Raw genomic sequence first — 27543 nt, forward strand, 5'->3', positions numbered from 1 at the left:
CTAAGATGCTATGTCAGCCATCTCCAGGATGATTGGTTGGAGTTGCTGCCGTTAGCTGAATTTTCATATAACAATTCTCAGAGCGCCTCCACTAAATTTACACCTTTTTTTGCCAATCTGGTGTTAAGTCCTTCTCAGTCCCTGGCTTACTAGAGGTAGGGATCCGAGTAAAATGACACGCAGCACAAAAGGTTGTGTGATCATATACAGGGGATGCCCAGGAGCACGTCTGACTCACTGGGCTCTACCCCTCCTTTATATAGAAAAGAGTTATACATTTACAGACATGCGCACAAGCGCTCATATTTCACATCCTTTTAAAAAAACAGTCTATACTAGAGATAAGGTACAGCTTCTGGTATGTAGGTAAAAGGTTACAATATCAAGAAGGAATGCGTCCATAAAAGGAAATGTCAACTTTGCTTAAGTTTCCTGATATAAGCCAGATGTCTCAGGAAAAAGACACAATGGATTCTTTCAGTCTGATCTCCACAATTCCCCCCTTTGACATATTCTTTTTTTATTACCACAGGGCCAAAGACAAAGCCTTTATTTTTGGTATTACACATGCACACACTTATATTATTAATAAGAGAATCAAATCTAGTATTAATTCTTCTATCGCAAATTATTTTCTTCTTTAGCAGTATACTAAAATATAAAAACAAAAATTAGTACGGTAATATTAATTAGAATCACTAGAGGATAATAAAAGAAAAAAAAATAATAATTTATACTCTTGCATCTATTACACAAAGTTTATCTGTGCATACTGAGATACCCTTGAGCACAATCTGGAATAGTACGTATATGACTACAATAATCATAACTATATGTATTATGCTCTGCATAATCCCAGCAACCCACCCACCGATTCCTCTGAACCAGTTGGCTGGGTTAAGAAAAGAAAAGGTATCTGACCACCAGCTATCCTTATTCTGGTCATTATCTTTGTCATACTGATCTCTGAGTCGTTGTACGTCCTTTAATTTAAATGTCATACTCATAGTACTATTCGGGTCTATATAATGACAGCAGGTGGGTCCGATGATTTGACACATACCCCCTTGTGAGGCAGTTAGGTAATCCAATACCAGGGTATGTTGGTTGACGACTATTATAAGCTGATTCTGTACAGCTATACTAGTGTTTAGTATATCCAATATATCCCAGATCTGATCATCTAAATAATCCGTGGCTCTAACTAATTTATCCCACATTTGTGTTAACATAGGATAAATAAAAATGGTACTAGCAATTTTGTTAGGAATTCCCATTTGTACTATATGTGGCCTCCCCGAGGGACGTGGTGAGTTATCTGCAGCTCTTTTATATAGTGTGTGCTTGGGCACGGCTTGCATATTCACTTGTTTATTTGAAATTATGAATGTAGCTGGGGTTAGGCGTCCTAATGTACAAGTACCCTTTATACCTACGGGAAGCCATTTATATGCTCCTTCTCCGCATATCCAAAATGTACCTTCAGGCAGATCCCATAGAGCTGAGTGCTGCAATACCAATCTGTGAGCCAAATCCACAAATCTAGATACATCCTGAAGCATACACCAAGAGGGTTTTTGTCCCAAGGGGCTACAGTACCCGGCTGCGGGATTTCCACATACAGGCATTCCATTGACATACTCATCAGATTCATTACAAACCAGGTTCCCCGGTTTGCTTGTACAATCGCTTGCATTACCTTGAGGGAACAACTCAGAATGTTCCCAATTTCTATTGTGTATGTATCTTTCCAATACTACAGGTTTGAAAGCATCAGAGGGATCGGCGGTTGTACTGAAACTGAGCTGTAGATTTTCTGTGGGGACCTGTCCTAAATCAGTTAATCCAGTCTTATTCCTAGGTACCCAGGCCCCACCCTTATAGGCCAAATATTGTAGATGTGTACCAGTCCCTGAGAGATTACCCTGCCACCAAGGAAATTCTACCCATCCCACAATTGGTATGGCGATTGTAGTATTCCACAGCCTAGCATTACCAGTTTGGTTGTTGGCCAGGTTGTCTGAACAATTAGGCCAAGCGAATATTTCTTCTGCTGATACGGGAACTGCTAGAAAAGGTATACTTGTGGCTGATACCGGTGAATGGGTACAGATCCAACAATCTGTCAGGGTTTGTGTATTGTTTAACAAGTCATGCACTAATTTTTTATGATGTTGTACGAATCTATTGTTCAAAGGGGCTAGAGAATTCAGTCTATCCCATGCCTCCGTTGAGGTTATCATTATTAACATCAATATCATGAGTTTATACTGCTTTTTTTGCAATGGCTTGCATGTATCCATGATGCCTTTCCTTCAAGCTTGACTGATGTAGGTGTTGTCAACAGGACTTGGAAGGGTCCGTCAAACCTTGGTTCTAGAGCCTTTCTGGTGTGTCTTTTTACATAGACTTGATCACCTGGTTCCAACTTGTGACTTCCTTCTGTGTTGTCAGGATCTGGAAGGGAAGCAAAAACTTGTGCATGCACCTTAGTTAATTGTTTCTGAAGATTTTGCACATAAGAAGTCAATGACTCAATATTTAACACAAGTTGCTGTGGAAAATAGCATCCTAAATTGGCAGTCCTGCCAAACAAAATTTCATATGGAGACAGTTTAGTCTTACCCCTTGGGGTATTGCGTATTGAGTAAAGGGCCAGTGGAAGGCATTCTGTCCAAGGCTTTCCTGTTTCAGCCATGGCTTTCTGTATTTTTAATTTTAAAGTTCCATTCATGCGTTCCACCTTACCAGAACTTTGAGGATGGTACGGAGTGTGTAACTGACTTTCAACACCCAACATTTTCAGTACATTTTGAAATATTTCTCCAGTGAAATGAGTACCCCTATCTGACTCGATCACTTCAGGGAGACCGTAACGGGGTATCAGTTCGGCAACTAGCTTTACAGCAGTGTTTTTAGCTGAAGCCTTCCGAACTGGATAGGCCTCTGGCCACCCTGAGAACATGTCCACACACACCAACACATACTCATACCCATTACTTTTTGGCAGCTGGATAAAGTCTATTTGTAATCGCTGAAACGGATAGAGAGGTCGGACGTGGTGCTTCATAGGGGTCTTTGTTGTCTGTCCGGGATTATGTGCCAGGCATATAACGCATGCAGCACAATAGTCTCTTGCGTAGTTGCCAAAACCTGGAGCCAACCAGACTTGCTTTGCCAGTAGTGTCATTGCATTTGCAGACACATGAGTAGGGTGGTGTAGTCCACCAACTACAATCGGGTACCAGGCTCTAGGTAGACATATTAGTCCATCTTTCTTCCAAATTCCCGCTTGTTCTTCTGCCCCTTCCTTTTTCCACCTGTCCCTCTCCTCTTCTCCTGCATCTTCCTGTGCTTGTCTCAGTCTATCTTCAGTATTTTCTGTGAGGTTTACAGTATGAACCTGTTGTAAGGGTTTGACTGCTGCTGCTTTGGCTGCTTTATCAGCCCTATCATTTCCCCTAGATTCCCTAGTGTCGAGTCTCACATGTGCAGCTACCTTAATTACTGCTACTTCTTTTGTTTCTTGTGCAGCCTCTAAGATCTGTTTGATCAAAGAAGCATGTTTTACAGGTTGTCCTGACGCTGTCATGTAACCTCTAGCTCTCCAGATTACTCCAAAGTCAAACACAATACCATGTGCATACCTAGAATCAGTGTATATATTAGCTGTCTGATTCTCAGCTATTTTTAGCGCTTCGATCAATGCTGTTAGTTCTGCTTCTTGTGCAGACTGTTTTGGTGGAAGTGGTTCTGCTTTGAGAGTTTCAGATTCTGACACAACTGCATACCCTGTATGGAAGTTACCTGTGTCATCTGCAAACCTACTACCGTCTATAAACAGCTCTAAATCTGGATTTTGAAGTGGTGTTTCGGATACATTGGGTAAGCCTGCCGTTTCTTGTAAAATGAGCTCTGTACAATCATGTGTGTCTGTAGGGAAAAAATTTGCGTGTGGATCAGTGTCCTTATTCCCCCCTTCAGACTCGAGAGGTAGCAGTGTTGCTAAATTAAGAGTCTGAAGCCTTGCAAATGTGATAGTAGAGGGGAGCAGCAAAGAACACTGTAGCCGCAAATGTCTGGCCATGGAAATGTGTTTTGGTTGGACCTGGTTTAATATCCCATAAACATCATGCGTAGTTTGAACTGTGAGTGGATACTCTAGGACAATTTCTGATGCTTTGTCCAACAATAGTGAGACAGCAACAACTACACGTACACAGGTTGGCGCTGCTCTAGCTACGGGATCTAACCTTGCTGAAAGATATGCAATTGGTCTTTGTTTCCCTGCATGCTTCTGGGTAAGAACTCCTGTAGCATGAGAATTAACTTCTGCAGCCATAAGCTGAAATGGTTTGGTGTAGTCTGGTAGCCCTAACGCTGGAGCTGAAACAAGGGCATCTTTTAATTGTTGGAACGAAATCTGACCTTCTTTTGTCAACAAATAAGGTTCACTTTTTACACAGTCATACAGTGGTTGCATTAGTTGACTGGCATGTATAATCCATTGTCTACAATGAGACACTATTCCTAAAAATGCTCGTAGCTGTTTATAATTTCTAGGCTCATTCATCTGTCTTATTGCTTCAGTTCTTTGAGGTGTAAGATGCTTTTTACCTTGAGAAATGCAATGACCTAGAAAGACCACTTTGGTCTGACAAACTTGTAGCTTTTGTCTATTCACTTTACACCCTTCTTTTTCTAGAAAACATAGTAAACTTACAGTGAACCTTTCTGCGGTTTCTAGATCTGGGCAGCAAAGTAGTATGTCATCCACATACTGTAAAATTACTACCTGTGGTTCGGGTTCAAACCTTTGAAGAACTGTTTGTAGGGCATTTGAATAAAGAGTAGGGGAGTGTATCATTCCCTGTGGAAGGCGTGTCCACGCCAACTGTTTGCCCTTAAATGTAAATGCAAACAAATGCCAACTATCTTGGTGTAAAGGAACCGAGAAAAATGCATTTGAAAGATCTATTACAGTAAATACTTGAGAACTGGCTGGTATCTGTGATAGTAACGTATGAGGATTGGGTACAACTGGGGTGATTGGATCTAGAACTTTGTTTATTTCTCTTAGATCATGTACCATACGATATTTGGGCATAGAACCCTTATCAAGAGTTCTCTTCTTGACTGGATACAGAGGAGTGTTAGCAGGTGATTGTATCTCTACCAAAACTCCTTTCTCTCTATATCCCTCTATCTGTTTTGTAATCGCTAATTCCTGCTGGGCACTCACAGGGTATTGTCTGAGCTGTGGGAGAACAGTTCCTGGTTGCACAGATAATTTTACAGGAGAAATATGCAATAATCCCACATCAGTGTCACCCTGTGCCCACAGTGTTTCTGGGATCATTGAGAGGTCTAGATCTGTAGTGTACTCTTTTTCTTCAGTATAATCCTCAAAAGCCTGAATTCTGACATATTGTTCTAATGATTCTGCATCATCAGGGATAGTCAGCATAACTGTGCCATCTTCCCTAAAATTGATGTTAGCTTCTAATTTCTTTAGTACATCAGTTCCTAACAGACATGTTGGGGCACCTCTGGCATACAAAAATCTGGATGCAAAACATTTAGGTCCTAATGAGACCTCTAGGGGCACAGTATATGGCAGTGTTCGAATTACCCCATCATAACCCTCAGCAAAAGTTGTTTGTTCTGAAATATCTTCCGGATTCGGAAGAAAATCTTGATTCAAAATTGAGGAAGTTGCACCTGTATCTATCAAAAATGGAATCTCTCTCCCCCCCACATTCACCTGTATCATAGGTCTTCTAGCTGGTAGGGAAGTTTGTAACACATCGAGTCAATCTGAATCTGGTATGGGACCATCTATGATGGTAGATTTCTGCTGGTTGTCCGTTTGGGGAGGGTTATTTCTGGTAACAAATTTGCCTGACTTTATATCTGCCAACTTCTTCCTGCACTCTCTTTGAAAATGACCTGGCTTTTTACAGTAGTGGCAAGGAAAATTGTGTCTCACTCTTCCTCCTGTATTAGCTTATGCTATTCTAACAGGCTTACGATTCTCTCTCATATCCATGGCTATTCCTAAACATCGTTGTTTCACAATATTTGGTTGTTCAATTGTTCTCCAATCTGGAGTAGAGGATTTAAATTTTTCTCTGATTTTCGGATCTAGCCCCTCTATTAATTGTTTTGTAAAAAGTCTCCTTACTGAAGCATCAGTCAAATCCAATCCTTCATCCCTAAAGCTATTTTCTAGTTCTTGACTATATTCTTCAATACTTTGCCCAAATTTCTGCATAATCACACCTGTAGACCCCCTTTCCCTCTGTTTTCCTCTCATGAAAATTATTAATGCCTCTGTGAACTGGGTACCTGATGCTTCTGTCTGTAAGGCACCCCCTTCTGCCACTGGTCTATTGGGCTGTAGGTGTGTCAATAATTCCTGAAAAAGTCCGGGGGACATTTTCATTCTACATAATTCTTCCCCGTCCGCCCAGACCCCAGCATGAGTCTGCATGATTTGTTGTATGTATTGTGCAAATCGGATAGGATATTGAGTGGGATCAGGCGCATTATGCAGGAGGGACATACCCTCGGCTGGAGACCATGGAAAATACTGTCGGGTCTGATGATATCTAGTTCCCATTACCCCGTCAGCACCAGGTTCCCTAAAGGGTCTTGGTACTACCCTAACAGGGGCAAGTACAGCGCCATATCTAGGTGTACCACAGGCTAGGCAATCATTTCTCCAATCTGGATTTTGTTGTCCACAGTGTGAACATTCCCATCCTCCTACCCCACCAAGATTGGGATACAAGGCTGGAAATTGTTTTCCTCCTTCTGCTCTTCCAGATGGTACAAATGATTGGGCTTTTGGATCTAGGTAAGGTGGCGGGATTATGTCACAACTTTTTCCCTTCCCCATGATCCATTTGGAAGTGTCTGGATCGTACTTCCAATTCTCCTCTTTAGCTGTTTTTGAGACCTCTATCATACAATGTATGATTTCTTCCCACCCATTGTCTTTGATAATTCCACCTCGTTCTTTACTCAGTTTTTCCCATTCTGTACTGAACATAAGTGCTTCTGAAATTCCCAATTTTTCTCTTACCCTTCTAATCTGACTTCTGACTGTCTTTCCACATCTTTCCTGTATGATATCTGCTGCTTCCACTTGTCCTAAGACGGTTTTTGTCTGTTTATTTCCCATTTTTCTTTTTCAATATTAGCTATTTCTACCCCATGTGACGTTTGGACAATCACTTACTCTATGGTGATGTCTCGTTGCCTTCTCTCCTAGGGAGCTAAAATATTGAAAGGCTTGTCTGCTCCGTTCTTCCTAACGTGCAGAACGTACTTAAGTGCTATTATACACGCAAACAGACCCAGCAACACCATACAGATCACAAAACTTTCTGTGTCAGTTAGCATACTTGTCCCAGGCTCATGAAACCGCGTCCTGGGCTCATTCTATCAAACCTTATCCAGAAATGAAGGAGGTTAAGCACTTAATGAGAGTCAAGCATGGGCGGAGGTCTCCCAGAAGGACGCAACCACATGACCCAGTTAGGCTGACTTCCGTGTATAAGGCTTATACCCCAACTATTTCGGCTTATTTTTCTACGCACTTTTGCTCTTCTTTCACAACATACCACAACCTTCACACTGTTCACACACTGCCAGGGACAGGACTCATAAATCTATACAATATGGTAACCCGAGTTTTATAGGTATCTACTCACTACTAGACTAACCCAGCGTGACACGGCTCATAGAGATCTTTCGGATAATACAGGGCAGATAAAAGAGAACTAATAATGTCTCTTACCTGGCCAGGTTTTTCAGTTCATTTGCCGTCCATTATCCCAGATCTCCGTTGTCCGTATCCGCAGGTAAATCTCGAGCAAATACTCTCACCTCGGGTCCCTGTTCGGTGCACCAAAGAAATGTTAAGTCCTTCTCAGTCCCTGGCTTACTAGAGGTAGGGATCCGAGTAAAATGACACGCAGCACAAAAGGTTGTGTGATCATATACAGGGGAAGCCCAGGAGCACGTCTGACTCACTGGGCTCTACCCCTCCTTTATATAGAAAAGAGTTATACATTTACAGACATGCGCACAAGCGCTCATATTTCACATCCTTTTACAAAAACAGTCTATACTAGAGATAAGGTACAGCTTCTGGTATGTAGGTAAAAGGTTACAATATCAAGAAGGAATGCGTCCATAAAAGGAAATGTCAACTTTGCTTAAGTTTCCTGATATAAGCCAGATGTCTCAGGAAAAAGACACAATGGATTCTTTCAGTCTGATCTCCACACTGGGTTATCATCTGTGTATCTTACCTAGGTCTCCAATTAATTCTCCGGTTCCGGCAGTGGAGGAAAGGCTGACTGCGATCAGGCAAAATCAGGAGGTTCTGAAGGAATCTCTGACCACAGCTCAAGAACGATATACGAGATCGGCTGATAGATTCCGTAAACCTGCACCCATGTTCAAGGTAGGAGATTCCGTGTGGTTAGCAACTAAGAATCTGAAGTTAAACGTTCCTTCACAAAAACTTGGACAGAAATTAATTGGCCCTTTCAAGATCAACGGTATTGTGAGCTCTGTGGCCTGCTGGCTGAAGCTGCCTAGGACTATGAAGGTACACCAGTTTTTCATGTATCTTTACTAAAGCCTGTATCTCCTAATACCTTCCAGGGACGTGTTGTGCCACCTTTGCAGCCTGTGGTGATTGATGGGCAAGAACAATTTGTGGTGGAGGAAATTGTTGATTCCAGGATTTGCAGGAATCGGCTCCAATATCTGATAAGATGGCAGGGATATCCCCCTGAGGAAACTCTTGGGAACCTGTGGAAAACATCAATGCCCAACAGAAGATTTCTCATTTTCATCAGAGATTCCATGAGAAACCAGGTCCAGGATCGTCCTGAGGCCACTTCTAAGGAGGGAGTAATGTCAGGACTCTGAACATTTTTTATTACCTTTTTGTGCATTACTGCCCTTTTCCAAGATGGCGTCTTTGGTCTCATGTGCACTGTGTCTTCCTGCTATAAAACTCCACCCCAGCCTTCAGTCTGTGCTAGAGTATTCTGCCTTGCATCCAGCTCCTGACCTCTGGTGACTCCCTGGCTATATACCTGCTCCTGTGAACCTGTGGGGTTATCCTGCTACTCTGCTCTGAGTTCCTGCTGCATACACCAGTTCCAGTAATCCTCCTTCATCTGCTGCACGTGTTTGCTTCCATCTGCATTTGCTGGACATGTAAGCTGTTTCTGCTCTGCAAGAACCTGAGACTATTACCCAGACCTCCCTGGTTGAGCTAAGATATTATTTGAACTGCCTTATAAGCATATCTATCTGTGTTGTGGACTAAGCAAGGACTTATTCGTGTCAAGTATCCTCAAGAATAATTGTGCTTCATAGACTTTCTGCATGATTGCATTTTCCTCTGAAGTTTCCTATAGACTGCTGAGCTGCATTTGATATTTGCACCAAGTGTTGTGGACTTGAGTTTCTCTCTGCACCTGTTTGAATCACCTTGTGATAATATAGACTTTACCACTTATAAAACTGTGTCCTGTAGTTGTCTTGTTCCACGCAAAGAGTCTCCTGAGTTATCCCCTATAATTATTACACTCAGACCGGGAGAACCTATATATATTATTGACAAATTGTACAAAAACATGATGCGCACAGCGTTCGTTCAAGGATGGAATATTATATGGGAGTTTTATAGAATAAATTCAATATGGGAATATTATATGGGAGTTTTATAGGATAAACCAAATACCAACAGAAAATAAACAACTCAAAACAAACATTTATCAGTAAAAATAACTCATCTTTATTAGGTAAAGTATAAAAGAATTGCACCATTTTCCGATACCCGTCGGGTCCAAAATTTTCATGATTTCGGGTTGTCCAATATTGATAGTAGTGCAGCGTCCACCCATTATGCACATGGGGGCACAGAGAAGAAAGAAAAAAAATGGAGACAGTTTTTGCACATGGCAGTCAGTCAGCCTTGGAACTAGAAGAGACTGATATGATTTTAAAACAATTTTCAAATAGTTGCAGTCCAAAAGGATTAAAGAAACCAGGCTATGGTTAAATATTGAGTTTCTTAACAAGTATATCTCTAAAAATATGATCCCCCGAGGACTGAGGATGAACAAGAGATGCACTTACCCTTATCCTGATGGGTTCAATGAGGAGTGGGACAGGATTTTAAACATTTGTTCAACTGATCTTATGAAACTAATCATCAAATATGAGGAGATGGAATTGAAAAAAATACAAGATGTTGTTGACGAGGCCTTGAAAAATTGGACAAATTTAATAAATAGTGATGAGCGAGTGTACTCGTTGCTCGGGTTTTCCAGAGCACGCTCGGGTGTCCTCCGAGTATTTGTAACTGCTCGGAGATTTAGGTTTCATCACCACAGCTGAATGATTTACAGCTATTAGCCTGCTTAATTACATGTGGGGATTCCTTAGCAACCACCACATGTACTTATGCTGGCTAATAGCTGTAAATTATTCAGCTGAGGCGATGAAAACTTAATCTCCGAACACTAACAAATACTCGGAGGTCACCCGAGCGTGCTCGGGAAAACCTGAGCAACGAGTATATTCGCTCATCACTAGTAATAAACCCGGTAATTTAAAAAAAACTGCAGGATGAAGTTGACTCTCACATTGACAGATTGGAAAATCAAATCATTGATGTTAAAAAGAAGAAATTTGAGAGAGACTGTCAGGGCTATGATGCAGACAGAATTTATTTGTGGAAAAAAAAACAGACTGTTTCCCATAAAAACTCTGAAAAAATCATCAAATAAAAATCTTAAAGGGAACCTGTCACCTGAATTTGGCGGGACCAGTTTTGGGTCATATAGGCGGGGTTTTCGGGTGTTTGATTCACCCTTTCCTTACCCGCTGGCTGCATGCTGGCCACAATATTGGATTGAAGTTCATTCTCTGTCCTCCGGAGTTCACGCCGGCGCAATGCAATATTGCCTTGCGCTGGCGTGTACTCCGAAGGACAGAGAATGAACTTCAATCCAATATTGCGGCCAGCATGCAGCCAGCGGGTAAGGAAAGGGTGAATCAACCACCCGAAAACCCCGCCCATATGACCCAAAACTGGTCCCGCCAAATTCAGGTGACAGGTTCCCTTTAATGAGAATGACAGATTGCCACTACTTAAAGTGAGTTTTTTCCTATCCAGAGACACCTATGCAGTCCGTTTCCTCACTTGAATCTGAAGATATCACGGAATCCGGTCCTGACAGCCCTCCCAGCTACATCCCTAAAAAAAAATAAGAAAGGAAGGTTTTCAAAAAACGACGACGACGGGCAGGACGAAAACATCACTTTAAGAAAAAGCAGTCTTATTTTGATGTTTTCGTCTTGCCTGTCGTCGGAAAACACAACGCAATCCTGTCCTGTGTGGAACTTGTCTGCACAAATTTTACAGGAGGAACATCTCTCTGTTCTTTCAAAGTGGCTTGGATATTCACGGACTACAAATCTTGATTTATTTTCTATGTTGTTGGATGTAAATAAATTTGCTAGGCGTATTACCATTAAGTTCCATTTCAAGGAAGACGACACATCAGAACCACATACTGCTGATGATAGATCTGTTGCTATAACTACACCAACTGATGATACTCTGATCCCTTTATTCAGTGATTTACAAAATATATTGAGACAACTTGGATCTCAATCCTACCATAGTACTGGGGCGGTAAATACAACATTTGAGACTAAAAATAAATTTTATTATCCTATCCAATCAAGACCACCCTGTCTGGACCAATTTCAGGATGTGGTGGAACAAGAACTTACTAGGTTGGACTGTGATAAAAAAAACCCTCAAACAATCTAAGTAAAAAAGAAAGACTAGCTTTTAGGGAGATTGAAAACAACAAAAACATAATTATACGTAAAGCTGATAAGGGTGGCACTATAATCATTCTTGATACTGATTTATATCTGAAATGCAATGAGCTGATGTTGAGTAATACTGACATCTATGTTGTTTTGAGGAGTGATCCAACTACACTCTTCCAAATGGATCTATTGGTGCTCTTGAGAAAGGGTCTGGAGAATGAGATTTTATCACAAAAAATCTTTGATTATTTGTATATTGACACACCTATAATTCCCATCCTCCATTCCCTACCCAAAGTACATAAACCGGACTTTCCTCCCAAAATGAGACCTATAATATCCGGCATTGGGTCGGTGAATGAAAGACTAGGAACTTGGGTGGATTACATGCTGCAGCCATTTGTAAGGGAGAACCCTGGATACATTAAGGACACTAAAAATGTCCTACAAGTATTTGATTTGTGTGGGATGATGAATTTAGCTGGATTACAATAGATGTAGTGGCATTGTATCCATCAATCTTCTTTGAGGCGGATATAATAGCTCTAAAATTCTTCCTTTTTAAATACAGCACCCATGAGTTGCATATGGTAGAATTTATCATTGAATCTGAAATTTCTTCTCAATAGAAATTATTTTACATTTAATTACAACTTTTACATTCAGAAACAAAGTGTAAGCATGGGGGAAAGTTCTCACCGTCCCTTGCAAACATTACTATGGGAAGAAAACATATTGTTCTCTCCAGGTAATCCTTTCTTGAAAAACATAATTTGGTGTGGGAGATATATCGATGACTTCTTGCTGGTGTGGACAGGTGACATAGATGAAGCCAATACTTTTTTCACATTTTTGAATGACAATCCTTTTAATTTTAAATTCACTCATTGTCTCAATAAAGAAAATGTAAATTTTCTGGATGTCACCCTCTACACCAGTAGTGGGTCACCAAGAGTTAAAATATTACCATATAGAAAAGAAACTGATACTAATACTATTCTTAAGCCAAATTCATGTCATCCGAAACATGTTACACATAATATACCTGTGGGAGAACTCATTAGAATCAAAAGAAATTGTTCTGATGATACATTACTAGATACAGAACTGGACAAAAAATGTGCTGAACTAAGGACCAGAGGATATTCACAAAAGATCTTAAAACGAGCCAAAGACTAGGTAGCAAAAATGAGTAGAGATGTTCTTATTAAAAATATCCATAAAAAGTAACATCTCTGTGGGTACGGGTTATATTAATTTCACCACCCAATATAGTGCTAACTATGGGCAAATAGTGAATATAATCAGAAAATATATATCAATGCTATACCAGGATTCACAGCTCAAACAAATTCTGGCAGATAACACTGCCATAAAAGCTCCCACTTTGGGCACAATGATTTCACCTAGTCTTTTTGTGTGAGACAAGACTAAAGAAACCAATAACTGGTCGAGTTTGACAGGATTCTATGAATGTGGCCAGAAAATCTGCATCAGCTGCACGCATGCTATGAAATGTAAGGATTTTACTTCTTATCACACGGGCCTGACATACCCAATCAAAGATTTCATGAATTGTAAAACCAGTGGAGTGATATACTTGATTGAATGCGCGGAATGCAAGATTCAGTATATTGGTTGCTCGATTGATCCTTTGAAACGCAGAATCAGGAGACATCTCTCCGGTTCTACGGGTGAATTGAAAATGAATGTTTCAGCCTTTTCTAGACACTTTGCGGTAATGCATGGTGGGAATACTGCCGCATTACGATTTTGCGGTATAGAGATGGTCAAACGCCCGACTCGGGGTAGTGATTATAGAAGAAAGGTTCTGAATCGTGAAACATTCTGGATTTTTAAGTTGATTACTAGACATCCTGATGGTTTGAATATCAGGAGGGATTTAATCCTACAATATAATTAATACTTTGAAAAATCACTTTGAGCTATAGCAACCTGATATTACTGATTCTAAGTAAAAAAAATTATAAGTAGAGCATTCCTACAAACTACTCTTTTAAAAATTGTATCCCACATGCCCGCAAAGTGTATGCGCCTTCATTTTATTCAAAATAATGCAGCTATACTGTTTGGATATTGATACTAATATAAAACTCGGGCCCATACATTATGTGGAATTTTTGTGAATAATAGACAATTGTGATATATATAGATTAAGGTGTAAAATAGGTATAAAGCATGGATAGGTGAAATATCATTTTATTTGCATTAAGTAACAGTGGATAATATATACTGCACAGGCGTATTTACATTTTGACATTCCACTTAATTTCAAAACTAAAAATAATACATACTGTGCATACCATTGTATTCCACTAAAATCTGATTTGCAAATACCACCAGTATAAATGTTCTATAATTGTTGCATGATTTATGATATATGTTTGCATTGTATATGGGAATGCCCTGATATGTGAAGTTATATACTCTTTGTAATGATATTTAGATAAAATAATAGGACTCCTTGCTGTCTTGCTATTATATTTATATGTACAGGTTCACACGGACCTTTTTTTTTCTAACTGCATTTTTTGGTTGCAAGGAATGACTTAAAGTCAACAACTATATTGAAACCATCTGCGTGGGTGCTGGACATGAAAGTGTTACTCACACAGCTGAAATCTCTGCTCTAGTGTTGAGCATTCCGATACCACAAGTATCGGGTATCGGCCGATACTTGCGGGTATCGGAATTCCGATACCGAGATCCGATACTTTTGTGGTATCGGGAATCGGTATCGGGATTAATATCAATGTGTAAAAGAAAGAATAAAAATAAAAAATAGGGATATACTCACCCTCCGACGCAGCCTGGACCGTTGTACCTAAAAATGCGCGCTTAAAGGGCCTTAGATGACGTCACGGCGCTCTGATTGGTCCGTAGCGGTCGCGTGACCGCTACGGACCAATCACAAAGCAGTGACGTCACCTAAGGTCTTTCAAGCACGCATTTTTAGGTACAACGGTCCAGGCTGCGTCGGAGGGTGAGTTTATCCCTATTTTTTATTTTAATTCTTTCTTTTACACATTAATATGGATCCCAGTGCCTGAAAGAGAGTTTCCTCTCCTTCAGACCCTGGGAACCATCAGGAATACCGTCCGATACTTGAGTCCCATTGACTTGTATTGGTATCGGGTATCGGTATCGGATTAGATCCGATACTTTGCCGGTATCGGCCGATACTTTCCGATACCGATACTTTCAAGTATCGGACGGTATCGCTCAACACTACTCTGCTCTGAACATGACTTTTGGATATGGGATGGACCCCACTTCATCTTAAAACCACCATAACTACTGTAAACCTAGGTACTAAAATAAATACACAAAACACATTATTTTGGTTGTCAAAATGGCCACAGCTTTTATTCAAATCACAGGATTAAATAATCACAGTAGGAGTCAGGTGGAGTGCTAGTACATTGGGATTCACAAGTACTGCGATATCCCCAGCTGTCTGACATACAGCACCAGGACAGACAGCCATAAAGGGGCGGCACGCACTGGCCTGCCATTCAAGCAGAGCCAGTAAACTTTCAGGGCACCAATGACCCTATTATCCTCACTCCTGTGTTTAACCACTGTGCCCGCCCCTGATTGATGTTACCATTATAACGTCCTTGAGGCTGGCCACCAAATCCGAGCCTGCTCACCGCAAAGTTTTACATCCTATATTAGTTAAAATGAGTCCACCTTAACTTGTCTGCAACTTCCACCTGACTCCTAAACCGCAAAGCCATGACGGGTTATAAATTCCAAGTCTCATTTGCCATTTTTTTTTTTTTTAATAATTAAATCATTTTTGTAAACTTAAAAACTAGAAGTCCCTGCAAAAGCATTAATGGAACTATACTTGGCAAACCTCTGACTCACAGAGTCATCCTACAGCGCTCAGGAGAGGAAAAACCCAATGTGGAGGAAACCTCCAGGGAACCATGGCTTAAGGATTGCCCTTCCCTTGGGCTTAGAAGGTTACCACAAATAATAACTCTGTATAGCCAATTAGCCAATATACAATTTAACCTGGTACAAGATATACAATGACAAATTCAAAAATACAATAAAGCATCTATCATTATACAAGCAATAATTAAAAAGTTTTAGGATAGAGATTATAAACAGGGCGGGAGATGTTTCCTCCTGTTCATCCTGTGGGAGAAAGAGGGAGAGCCAGAGTTGCCTCCCCTATATAAGCCCCACCCTCCTCACAGTAATACACCAGGCACAAACATCTAAACGCCTTTCTCTTAAAGCAACAACACTCTTGTTTAAAATCTACACCGCAATACAAACAAAAGCTGCAGGAGTACTCGGTCCACCTATCCCCAAGTCATGTCCACCTCCGTCTAGTCTCCGGTGGTTTCTTGACTTTTGGATATGGGATGGACCCCACTCCATCTTAAAACCACCATAACTACTGTAAACCTAGGTACTAAAATAAATGCACAAAACACATTATTTTGGTTGTCAAAATGGCCACAGCTTTTATTCAAATCACAGGATTAAATAATCACAGTAGGAGTCAGGTGGAGTGCTAGTACATTGGGATTCACAAGTACTGCGATATCCCCAGCTGTCTGACATACAGCACCAGGACAGACAGCCATAAAGGGGCGGCACGCACTGGCTTGCCATTCAAGCAGAGCCAGTAAACTTTCAGGGCACCAATAACCCTATTATCCTCACTCCTGTGCTTAACCACTGTGCCCGCCCCTGATTGATGTTACCAATACAACGTCCTTGAGGCTGGCCACCAAAGCCGAGCCTGCTCACCACGAGGTTTTACATCCTCTATTAGTTAAAATGAGTCCACCTTAACTTGTCTGCAACTTTCACCTGACTCCTGAACCGCCACCAGCGAGGCCATTTGACACCTTGAATGGACTCGACCCCCATCACCCATGCCTAATAAAGTCATCAACCTGTTCTGCTTGCTATGGAAAGACTGTGCATATGAGTAACAAAATTTCACAGCTACAAAAGATTAATTCTAACAATGCAACACTACCAAATTATGATCGATAATACGGTAACTACAGCAAAATAACAGCCGCTAAACATCCTGAAATGAGGATCCTATAATGGGGAATGCGGAAACTAAACCATAATAAAGGGGTAGCCACAGTCTGACCACCTGTATAATGACATCTGTCATGCCCCAAAAACTATTATACCGCATATATTATAGCCAGCTCTAATAACTCACCAATTCACAGATTTTAATTCTAGAAACCAGCATTACATACAGTAGCTGAGATGCAGTAACCAATTCTTAAAACCACTTACTATTACTACCCAAAAAGTGATGAGTGTATATAAGGAGAAAGATACTATAAACAAGGAGTAATTAAAAGCCATACACAATATTGACAGTATAACCGATCATTTAATAATTTAAATAATTTCTGTAATATTTGGACATAGTAAATGAAATAACCCTATAGCAGAAAAGTCTACAAAGGCATTGTCACAGGTTCCTTCTCCGGTATCACACAATCAACAGAGCAAGAGAATAGTGAACAATTCCAAGACCTTTATTTAGGCAAAACACGAAAGGTCCATATATATGATCCATCACACAAAGGATAAAATATTCCAGAACACGAATGCATTTCAGTAACAGAATAAAAGTCCAACAATCCAGCACAGAGGATAACAGTCCATATTCCCTTCTTTCTCTCTCTTAAGTGCTGTCTTCACCTCATGGGTCCACACAGGATCTGCTTTCCCCCCAGCTCCTGTCTCCCCTTATGTCCAGTAGTAGTCAAACAGGTTGGGGTGGTTTTCAGGCCTCCCACACCTGACAAAGGTGCCTGGTGGGTTAAGGCACTACAGGGGGTCATTGTTTCACGAAGCTAGTTAAATGTCATTAGCATATTAGCAAACAACATTATTCACTGACCCTGTGGAGAGATAACAATACAGAACTGTGGGGAGAATATCAGATGGCAAATAACAACTCATCCTACAAGATACAGTAAGGGTACCGTCACACATTGAAATTTCCATCGCTACGACGTTACGATTCGTGACGTTCTAGCGATATCATTACGATATCGCTGTGTCTGACACGCTACTGCGATCAGACACCCTGCTGAGAATCGTACGTCGTAGCAGATCGTTTGGAACTTTCTTTCGTCGCTTGATCACCCGCTGACATCGCTGGATCGTTGTGTGTGACAGCGATCCAGCGATGTCTTCGCTTGTAACCAGGGTAAACATCGGGTAACTAAGCGCAGGGCCATATCACACCATCACAACCTCTCCCCCCTCATAATATGTAAGCATGCCATTAGGTCTACACAGACATCTGGCCTGCTCACTTTAGTCCACTTTGCTCCACTGTTTATAGTTCCTTGTACAGTGGTAGGGGTTGCAATAATCATGAGCACTTGTCCATAAATTCCCGGGTCCTGGCTTTATGGTCATACCAGGTTTTTTTGTCTGGACTGGGCTGTTAGCTGATGTTCATTAGCCAAGGTAGCTAGCTGGGCGAGACAGTCTCTGAACTCTAGAACGTAGGGAATGATGGGCGTTCCGGGATCTGCGATATCTCCCTCCAATTGTTCTTTCAGAAGGAGAGGCCCACGGACCTTCTGCTCCCACAAAATGACTTTGCATCTCCCCAATGTCATTTCCAAGGAGGATATCTGCAGGAAGTCCTCCCATAACGCCAATCCAACACAGTTTTTCTCCAAAACTGAAATCCAAACGTACCAAAGCTCGCTGTATATATTTGCGGACGCCCCCCGCCAGGACAATGGGAATTCCCGGGCCCTGGTGAATTGCCTCGGGTCGAACCACGCGAAGGGTCAACAATAGTCAGGAATGCCCCTGTGTCTCTAAATCCTGACACTTTGTATCCATCAATTAAGACATCCTGCAGGTGGCAATGCTGTTGCTGTGTATTTCTGATGGACAAAGGCCGGAGTCTGTACACTCCAGGAGGGGTATCTATGGTGCCGTGGTCGGTGGTCCACTCTGGTGGGGGTGCTGGTAGCTCTTCCTCAGGCGGGATGGAGTGCACAAGATGTACTGGATGAGGTGGGTCTGCTTGGGGCTCCCTTCGAATCGTTGAGGGACAGCCAGACTGCAAATGTCCAGGTTGCCCACACCCGTATCATCTCTCTTTGATACCCCCAGGTCGTGGTCGGAACTGTTGGGGCCCAGGATTGTGAGCTGTGATTGTCATCGGCCTGCAGCTGGGTGGAGGGGCAGATATAATCGGAGGGGGACGGGGCACGGTCAAAGGCCGTGGTTCATTGTCCAGAAGCCTCCTCCATTGCGGTCGGATAGTAAGGGCTTCATTGGCCAGGGCTGCAGCTCTATCCACGGTGCACGGCGTGCTCTCCCGGACCCATTCCCATACCTCTGCGGAGCACTTGGGAAGAAATTTTTCTATAAGGAACGCCTGTATCTTCCACAGTAAAGACATTTTCTGCTTCCAGCCATCTCCGACATGCCTGGGACATCTTACATGCATACATCCTATACGATCCCCCTGTAGTGCATGGGAGGTCTCGGAACTTGGCCATATATGAGTCTGGGGTGATAACCTGGTAGTCCAGGATAGTCTGCTTTACAATGTTATAATCCCGATTCCGCTGTGAGTCAATGGTTCGGTAAGCCTCCGCCAGGCTACCGTTCAGGAGGCCCACTAACAAACGCATCCAGCCAGAGTGGGGCACCTCCATCACAGCACACTACTGCTCAAAGTCCTTAAAGAACCCCTCCACATCTCCGGAAGCCTCATCAAATGGCTTAAACTCTGTCTGGGTGATCCGTACATATCCCTGATTGTTGGGTTTACATTCCACATTGCGTTACTCCTTCTTTCAACCTCCATTGCTTCTTGTCTCTGCTGTGCCCAGCGGGCAGCCTCCTCCTTGTACTCCTGAGAGACACCTGGGCCCAGAACCGCCATCTCTTCTTCGCACCACACCACCCACTGGTTTTTTGGGGTGGGGGTCCTCGTCTCCAGTGCTCGTCCTTCAGATATATGGGAGTAGGTGGTCTGGCTAGCACCCACCAGTAGATTGATTAAGGCCTCTTTAGTCAGTCCCTGGTAGTTCAGGCCCAGGTCTCTGGCTCTCTCCTGTAAACTGGATACAGTACAATTTCTGTACTCACTCTGTGTGTGGTTCTCCATTAGGTTACGCTCTGTTGATCCCACCGCTTGCCACCAGTTGTCACGAGTTCCTTCTCCGGTATCACACAATCAACAGAGCAAGAGAATAGTGAACAATTCCAAGACCTTTATGCAAAACACGAAAGGTCCATATATATGATCCATCACACAAAGGATAAAATATTCCAGAACACGAATGCATTTCAGTAACAGAATAAAAGTCCAACAATCCAGCACAGAGGATAACAGTCCATATCCCCTTCTTTCTCTCTCTGAAGTGCTGTCTTCACCTCATGGGTCCACACAGGATCTGCTTTCCCCCCAGCTCCTGTCCTCCCCTTATGTCCAGGAGTAGTCAAACAGGTTGGGGTGGTTTTCAGGCCTCCCCACCTGACAAAGGTGCCTGGTGGGTTAAGGCACTACAGGGGGGTCATTGTTTCATGAAGCTAGTTAAATATGTCATTAGCATATTAGCAAACACCATTATTCACTGACCCTGTGGAGAGATAACAATACAGAACTGTGGGGAGAATATCAGATGGCAAACAACAACTCATCCTACAAGATATAGTAACACCATGATAATCAGTAAAATAGAAATATACACAAAAATGATACCCACATAGCATATCACACCTTCACAGGCATTATTAATAACCTTGCCACGCCATTGTTAATTGCTTTACAGGCACTTGATAACATATACCATTAACCCTCTCCAACTGGGACAAAGGCATTGGGAATAGGCACATTGCCCTTCACGTTAATGCACTTGATTACTTCACCCTTAGCCGCTCCTACTGGCTCAAGGGCATCGGGATGCACTTTATTACTTTTCCCTTAGTCACTCCCACTGGCTCCAGGGCACCCATATTAGGTACCTTGCTCTTCAGTTTAATGACCCATATTACTACATTGTCCAGACGACAACCTTGAAAGAAACAGGAGTTGGTCAATATGAACAGTCAAAATCTGTGCCTCAGCATTCTCAAGCCACATGAAAAAAGAGCGTCCTTGAAGCTACCGATTGTATTGAAATGCATGCCTATTTTTTTTTTTCAGCTATTTTTCCTAGCTCATAGGACCCAATTTAATTTGTAGGCATGTAATATATGATTGCCATGACCACAGGGACTTTACCCTAACAGGGTCTTGTAAGATATAGATGCTTCTGGAGACCAGGGGGCCATACCGCGATGGTCACTTCTCCACACCAGGGGGTCATACCAAAGATGGTTACCCCTCCATACCAGGGGGACATACTATGATGTACACCGCTCCATCCAGGGGCCATACCCGAGATGTTTACTCCTCCACACAAGGGGTCATACTATGATGAATACCCCACCTAAACAGAGGATCCATACCTGAGATGGTTACCCCTACTGACCAAATTATAATTAGCTTCAAGGACCCTCTAAAAAAGAAACAAATAAGTGCTTTTTTTTAATACATACCCTTGTTAAAACAAACATACAATAACCCAACAAAGCATAATCATAGCTCGCTGGGAGGAGTCCTTGAAGCTCATAAGATCTGGCGATTACCAAACATAAAGTGAACATAAAATGTACCAATTACTCCCAGCCGTTGCCCCATTGGCTCGGGAGCACCATAACCACAGGGTTCTAATGTTCACTTGAACTTCCTGAGGATCCAACAAACCCTTGCCAAAACTCCCCTCCACATTGCACCAGATCCAGAACCATACTTAATACCAAAAGGAGGAATCCATATCCCAATGGATCCTCCAGACCAATTTGTAACCAACTTCAAGGACCCCCCAACTGCCCGGCTCCAGGTAATCCACTCAGTCTGTGCTATCCACCATCTTAGGTAATATAAAATTAAGCACTCGGTGGGTATACATCATTCCTGCAAATAAAGGGGACAATATAAGAATTAAAAGAACATACCATAAAACATCAAAGCATAAAGAGCATTAACATGCTGGGAGGAGTCCTTGAAGCTCATAAGATCTGGTGATTACCAAACAAAAAGTGAACATAAAATGTACCAACAATTACTCCCAGCCATTACCACACTAGCTCGGGAGCACCACAACCACAGGGTTCCAATGTTGACTTGAACTTCCTGAGGACTCACCTTCTGATGTCCGTCAGGTCCCTGGCCGTCTGCTTCCCGCACTGACTGTGAGCTCCCGCCGGCCGTAAAGTAAGCAGAGCACAGCGGTGACGTCACTGCTGTGCTGTGCTTTACGGCCGGCCGGCGCTCACAGTCAGTGCGGGAAGCAGACGGCCAGGGACCTGACGGACATCAGAAGGTGAGTATGCACTGTTTTTTTTTTTTTTTACATTTACAATGGTAACCAGGGTACACATCGGGTTACTAAGCGCGGCCCTGCGCTTAGTAACCCAATATTTACCCTGGTTACCATTGTAAAACATTGCTGGCATCGTTGCTTTTGCTGTCAAACACGACGATACACGCCGATCTGACGATCAAATAAAGTTCTGGACTTTCAACAACGACCAGCGATATCACAGCAAGATCCAGATCGCTGCTGCGTGTCAAACACAACGATATCGCTATCCAGGACGCTGCAACGTCACGGATCGCTATCGTTATCGTTGCAAAGTCGTTTAGTGTGAAGGTACCTTAAGATTCACAAGGATGTGCAGATGCCCCCATGGTAATGTGCCTCCATTTTCTATAGTACATTGTGTGACAATTTCAGTCTACCTTTTCCCCCTCACCTGTTCCCTTTATGTTTAATAAAGTTTAGGTTTATATCGGCCTTGACCGGTCTATCTTCTCTTTCCCCTGTCGCTCACCTAATGTAGTATGATGATCGGTCAGTACCAGTCCTTTACTAATAAGCACATGGTTTTCTCCTACAAATGTCTTAGGTATTCCACTGAGAGGACTTGCACCGTATGTAACTGTCGGATAAGTTGTACTCACTTTCTATTGTTGTACAACACTTGGTCACGTTTGCACTTTAGATGTTGTCTACGTTGTTTGTTATTTTGATGTTTTATCTTAAAATTTATTAAAAGGTTAAATTTTATATATCCTAATTTTTGCTGTTACCTAGGTGTCCACCAGGTCTTCACTAGAGCCACTAGTGGAGAGGATAGGCTGGACAGCCACTGGACTCCAGGGTAGTCCCCAGGACTGGAGCAGCTGATGGAAGAGTCAGAGACACAAGTGTGAGGTACAACAGGCAACACAAACTGGACACTTGCAGAATGAACTGCCTAGCAACCAACATTCAGCAGAGTAGTGGGTGGAGCTGCCTAATACAGGACCTGCCGGCACGGGATAGGCTGGGGAACCTAATATCTGAAGGACACAGCAGCCAGTAGAGACTAGCCAATCCTGCCATCAGGCCAAATGGAAGCAACATGTTGAGAAGATGTGCAGTGGTGACCATAGTGAGTAGGGAGGTGCTGAGAGGGCAGGTGAGGTACCACCGTAACACCTGGTTAGGAGCCCACTCAGATGTTTTCCCCCTGAGCTGAACCCCTCGCTGCGCCTCAGAACAAATGTAATATTATCTTCACAACCGTGTGATAAAGATCAGTGACAGCCGTGGGATAAAAATGCCCATTACACCCTGAGATGACTTCCCTGGTGGGTACAGTGTCCGAAATGGGGTCACTTTAGGGGCTTATATGTCTTCACACACCTCGGGGGCTTTGTAATTAACCCCCACAAGTGAGGACTGCCAAATTACTGCTCCAAAAGCAAAACAGTGACTCTCCCCATTGGAGCCCGGCCGTGTGCAGTCATTTCTGACCTCAGGATTGGGGAGAAATTTCTGTATAAATTGTGGCTCCATTTTACTCTGTGAAATTCAAAAGTTTGCACCTAAAACAACATTTTAGTGGCAAAAAATTTTTTTTCTTTCCATAACCAGAAATATAAAGATCTATCAAGCAATAGTGGGAAGAAAATGTCCCCCACACCCAGATGGATTCCCTGAGGACTGTCGATCTGAAATGGAGTTACTTTGGGGGTGGGGGTCGCTGTTCTGGCCGCTGCATATTATTCCAGACAAATGTACAATCCAGAAACCAAACAGTAATTATTCCCTCTGGAGCCACGGAAGCGAGATCTCCTGCCACATTCTGGGGGTCGCCTCATTCTCAAGAAATTGGTTTCTACATTGTGCAGCGTCCTATAAGATATTCCTGCCCACAGCGCCCCCATCCAGCGAGTGTCTGAGAAACGTTATTATACCGAAACGTCACAATGTTGAGATCCAAAGAGCACGATCACATCTATCATTGCTGCGCACCGTGTACGGCATCAATGGAGGGAGCAGCGGAGATTATCTTCTCACTGAGATCCCACTCCACTCCTCACACTCAGCAAGTGTCTGCACTGCGGCCTATATACCCGAAGCATCACACACGGCTCCGCTCTGTGCACAGCGTACACCATGTTCTTCTGTTACATACAGTCTGCTCCATACACCTCGTACACCCGTGGCTCCGCTCCGCACACCCGTACACACACAGCTCTGCTCCGCACACCCGTACACACACAGCTCTGCTCCGCACACCCATACACACACGGCTCTGCTCCGCACACCCGTACACACGCGGCTCTGCTCCATACACCTCGTACACACACGCGGCTTTGCTCCGTACACCTCGTACACACACGGCTCCGCTCCGTACACCTCGTACACTAGTGGTTCATCTCCATGCACCTTGTAGGCAGACGGCTCCGCTCCGTGCACCTCGTACGCACACAGCTCTACACCGTCACCTCGCATGCACACAGCTCCGCACCGTGCACCTCGTACGCACACGGCTCCGCTCTATACACCTCCATACACGAGCTTCCAGGGCTGCTGAGCGCAGATGGAAAAGATCCCACTCCAACGAGCACTTCATCGCATTCAAACAGTCCCTCACTACTTTCAAGACCACACTCGCCACAGCTAAACAAACCTACTTCTCATCTCTCATATCCTCCCTGTCTCGCAACCCTAAACAGTTATTCAATACCTTCAATTTTCTCCTCCGTCCCCCGGCACCTCCTCCCTCCCCACTTATCTCAGCTGAAGACTTTGCCTCATTTTTCAAGCAGAAGATTGATAACATCAGAGACAGTTTTGGTCAACAACCCCCAGAGCCCTTCCTCCTGACTTCCCAGCCCCCCACCTCCAAAACCAACTTCTCCACCATTACAGAAGATCAACTCTCCACTCTACTCTCAAGATCGCATCTCACCATCTGTGCACTTGACCCGCTCCCATCCCACTTCATCCCAAACCTCACCACAGTCTTCATCCCAACCATAACCCATCTCTTCAACCTATCACTAACAACTGGTGTTTTCCCCTCAAGCTTTAAACATGCCTCCATCACACCTATCCTCAAAAAGCCCTCTCTTGACCCATCCTCTGTATCTAGCTATCGCCCTATATCACTTCTCCCCTATGCCTCAAAACTACTGGAACAACACGTCTACCTTGAACTGTCCTCCCATCTCTCTTCTTGCTCCCTCTTTGACCGCTTACAATCTGGCTTCCGGTCACACCATTCCAATGAAACTGCCATAACTAAGGTCACCAATGACCTCTTAACTGCCAAGAGCAAGCGACACTACTCTGTCCTCCTCGACCTGTCGGCTGCCTTTGACACAGTGGACCATTCCCTTACTACAGACCCTCTCATCCCTTGGCATCACAGACTTGGCCCTATCCTGGATCTCATCATACCTAACAGACCGGACATTCAGCGTCTCCCACTCACACACCACCTCCTCACCTCGCCCCCTATCTGTCGGAGTCCCACAAGGTTCAGTCCTAGGGCCCCTGCTCTTCTCCATTTACACCTTTGGCCTACGACAGCTCATAGAATCTCATGGCTTTCAGTATCATCTCTATGCTGATGACACACAGATCTACATCTCTGGACCAGAAATCACCTCCCTACTAACCAGAATCCCTCAATGTCTGTCCACTATTTCATCCTTCTTCTCCGCTAGATTTCTGAAACTTAACATGGACAAAACAGAATTCATTGTCTTTCCCCCATTTCATGCGACCCCCCCCAACGAACCTATCCATTACAGTGCATGGCTGCCCACTCTCCCCAGTCCCACAAGCTCGCTGCCTCGGGGTAATCCTTGAAGCTGATCTCTCCTTCAAACCGCATATCCAAGCCCTTTCCACTTCCTGCCGACTTCAACTCAAAAACATTTCACCAATCGTTCATTCCTCAACCAAGAATCTGCAAAAACCCTAGTCCATGCCCTCATCATCTCCCGCCTCGACTACTGTAACCTCCTGCTCTGTGGCCTCCCCTCAAACACTCTCGCACCCCTCCAATCTATTCTAAACTCTGCTGCCCGACTAATCCACCTGTCCCCCCGCTATTCCCCAGCTTCTCCCCTCTGTCAATCCCTTCACTGGCTCTCCATTGCCCAGAGACTCCAGTACAAAACCCTAACCATGACATACAAAGCCATCCACAACCTGTCTCCTCCATACATCTGTGACCTCGTCTCCCGGTACTTACCTACACGCAACCTCCGATCCTCACAAGATCTCCTTCTCTACTCCCCTCTTATCTCCTCTTCCCACAATCGTATACAAGATTTCTCTCGTGTATCACCCCTACTCTGGAACCCTCTACCACAACACATCAGACTCTCGCCCACCATCGAAACCTTCAAAAAGAACCTGAAGACCCACCTCTTCCGACAAGCCTACAACCTGCAGTAACCACCGATCAACCAACCGCTGCACGATCAGCTCTATCCTCACCTACTGTATTCTCACCCATCCCTTGTAGATTGTGAGCCCTCGCGGGCAGGGTCCTCACTCCTCCTGTACCAGTTATGACTTGAATTGTTTAAGATTATTGTACTTGTTTTTATTATGTATATCCCTCCTTACATATAAATCGCCATGGAATAAATGGCGCTATAATAATAAATAATAATAATAATAATACACCTCGTACACACACGGCTCAGCTACATCCACACTGTAAACCCCTCCTGACCCCACAAATAAACTTCCCCTCATCCAGCACCATGACAACAGCACAGCAGAGTCCTGTATACACTGAGGCCCCTGATCATGTGACCCCTGACTCCTCCCCTCCTGTGACCTCATCACAGGTCCTGTGCGCACAGAGCAGCTGTATGTGGAGTGCGGCTCTGCAGGTGGAGGTCGGTGCTGGAGGCTCCATTATTCTCTATGTGGAGTGCTGCTCTGCGGGTGGAGGTCGGTGCTGGAGGCTCCATTATTCTCTCTGTGGAGTGCGGCTCTGCGGGTGGAGGTCGGTGCTGGAGGCTCCATTATTCTCTATGTGGAGTGCGGCTCTGCGGGTGGAGGTCGGTGCTGGAGGCTTCATTATTCTCTATGTGGAGTGCGGCTCTGTGGGTGGAGGTCGGTGCTGGAGGCCCCATTCTCTATGTGGAGTGCGGCTCTGCGGGTGGAGGTCGGTGCTGGAGGCTCCATTATTCTCTATGTGGAGGGCGGCTCTGCGGGTGGAGGTCGGTGCTGGGTCTCCATTATTCTCTAT

The 27543-nt window shown here is 43.6% G+C and overlaps 1 protein-coding gene across 3 annotated transcripts in view; it reads left to right on the forward strand.

The window, feature by feature from the left end:
* Positions 1-27543, forward strand: part of LOC143767640 (uncharacterized) — a 430474-nt gene that overhangs the window by 350568 nt on the left and 52363 nt on the right. The window contains exon 1 of one of the 3 annotated variants that reach the window (XM_077256086.1): positions 27156-27352. The exons of the other annotated variants lie outside the window; for them this stretch is intronic. The gene's annotated coding sequence lies outside the window, so the exon portion shown is untranslated. Of the gene's footprint in view, positions 1-27155; positions 27353-27543 lie in introns of those variants that run through there. 3 annotated transcript variants of the gene reach the window in all.

Source organism: Ranitomeya variabilis, chromosome 4, assembly GCF_051348905.1.
Source record: "Ranitomeya variabilis isolate aRanVar5 chromosome 4, aRanVar5.hap1, whole genome shotgun sequence".
NCBI classification, from domain to species: domain Eukaryota; kingdom Metazoa; phylum Chordata; class Amphibia; order Anura; family Dendrobatidae; genus Ranitomeya; species Ranitomeya variabilis.